Here is a 2,456-nt window from a genome sequence, read left to right as displayed (position 1 = left end):
CTTCTCATTCCTGAATCGATGCGCTATGCATGCCTGTTGAAAGGCACTTTCTAGAGTCCTGTGTAACCTTTGTGGAGTGTTTGAAGGGTAGCCTTTCTCACCTGCATGCAGCACTGTGGGAACTACTGGCTTGAAACCAGAGCCACTTGATTCTTGTTTGCAGAGATGAAAGCCCAGAGGGATCACTAGATGTTGGCCGGATGCCTGATGGCACACTGGGGACTGTGGAGGGTAAGAAACCTGGAGCATTGCAGAGAAAAAAACATGAGAAGCTGAAGAATTTTTTTTAAAACCAGGGACTATTGGCTTCTAGGAGAGTGCAAAGTACAGAGTACAATGTTAGGATAGATAAGTAGCATCAAAAGTCTCGACAACAAGCAGGAGCTAAGCTGTGCTATTTAACATCCTCTATTTCAACTGAATTTGATAAATTACGGTTGCTTTTAATGCTGTGGCAAACTTCACATGTGCTTGTGCATCATAATGAATGTGTGGGAATGCGGCATGTTTCCAAGCTCTGTCTCCCTACTTATCTTGTAGAACAGACTTCAGATTACTGGGTGGGTCAGAGTTGAAGGAATCGTCCCTGCACACAGCATACTTTCACAGCAGAAGCCCGGCTTTGTCAGGGTTCGTTTCACTGCTAAATACCTTCTGGGGAGCTGAACCTATTGTCTTCCGAAGATTGTGCAGGATAGTGCCTGAGTGGAGAACACTGAGCATCCGTAGCTGCTGTCACGGCATTGTTTGCTGGAGATTGTGCTCGTGCCTTTAGCTTAAGTATTCCTGGCTGGGATTGGTGTGAGTCAGGATCTGAATTGTGCAAGTTCACTGAATCTCCACTTGTAACCTGCGTCCTTGGGGCATGTGTCATCTCCTTTAGGACAGACGTTGCCTTGGCTGGGCTGGTTTAGGCTTGCTTGCCTGCATCTACAACAGGGTTATTGCCCAAAGGAAGTTTTGGAACAGGAACAGTGTGAAACATGATAGCTCTTTCTGCTGTGAGTCCTGTTTTGCTATGTTTCCCCACTGTGTGTGATAGGAGATGCAAAAAGAGCATTCTACCATGACTTGAAGGAATACATAGAGATGTTTTTCATGTGTAAGTATTTTTACTAGGGCATTTAGAGGAACAAAACAAGCATAGTGTCTCATTATTGAATCCTTGTCTAATCTGTTAGTAAGAAGCTTGGAAGATGCGTTGAACACTTCAGAGGGCTTGGAAAATCAGGATCTCTCCCTTATTAGAAGTTACTATTGTTGTATGCATTCACACTTGTTTTTAACAGATTTATTGGATAAGTCTCAACACTAAAAAACCCTTTTATTGTTAGGGGAAGGGGAAGAGCTGCTGCACGGCTCAGATGTCTGTTTGCCCTGCGTTTTTTTTGTATTCCTGTGTATAAAATGTTTTACCAGTTGAGAAGCTCAGCAACCTGTAAACTGTCCCAGGTGGGAGGACATGCTGGAAGTTATGTCTTTTCCTAATGGTCTTTGTCTGTAGTGAGCAACAGATGCATGTAGAGACAACCTCTGGAGCAGGACTTAGTTTTTCTATCCTTGGACAGCCCATCTCATACAGTTTCCCATGCTGTTTGGCAGGTTTGAGGTGAAATCCCCTGAAGTCTTAAGTCCACTCAGTTTCTGCAGATACTGTGTTGGCAAAATGGCCTTGTGTGAGTTATCCTAATGTTTCCTTTTGGAGGTCAGTTTGCTCACCTTGTCTTTTTTCCTGAGCAGGTCTCCTTGCTCCCTGATGCTTTTCATCATCTGATGCTTTTCATCATCTAACTGACTTTCTTTTAAGTATTCCTTAGCCAGTTGCTTCTTTTAATTTCTTTTTTGTTTTTGTGTAAGTAGATAGAGCTCAGTTTTCATCTTGTTGTCTGAGCATCACCAACAAACATGATGTGGGTGCTGTGAAGACACATGAAGGCATCGGTACCCAGAAAAAGAAGTGGGAAATAGGAAGTGTGTGTAGAGGATAAAAAAAAAAAAGCATGAAGCAGTTATCTCTTAACCACTTCAATTAACCAGTTTAATAATAAACCCTGTTATAGGCCCTGGTATCTCTATACCATATCTCTTTTGGGGTACGGTGCTCTGCCAAGAACTTGTTTACCTGCATGTTCTGTATCAATGCAGTGATCTGTCCAAGGTCTCCTGTCACCCAGTGGCAAGCCTGCATGAAAGCCACAAGACACCAGCAAAGGAGGTGCCCTCTGGGGCTGGAAGAAGGCCGAGTGACCAGGGACCTGTGTATTTTTGCTTGTCCTGGCCCAGGGTCAGCCTGCCCTGCCCTCAGCAAAGTGTGCTGCTGGGGCTAGCTGTGTGCTGGGACATGTCCTGCTCCTGGAAGTGGCATGACTGTTTCTATGGGAGTGGTGTGCTGGAAAATGAATGTGCTTCCAGGAACAGCTGAGAGTTAGTGTATACTGAAACTGAATGAAGCGATA

This window comes from Aythya ferina (assembly GCF_964211825.1).
Source record: "Aythya ferina genome assembly, chromosome: 2".
Taxonomy (NCBI): Eukaryota; Metazoa; Chordata; class Aves; order Anseriformes; family Anatidae; genus Aythya; species Aythya ferina.
The sequence above is the reverse complement of the archived record's forward strand: the minus strand, read 5'-3'. Positions refer to the sequence as shown.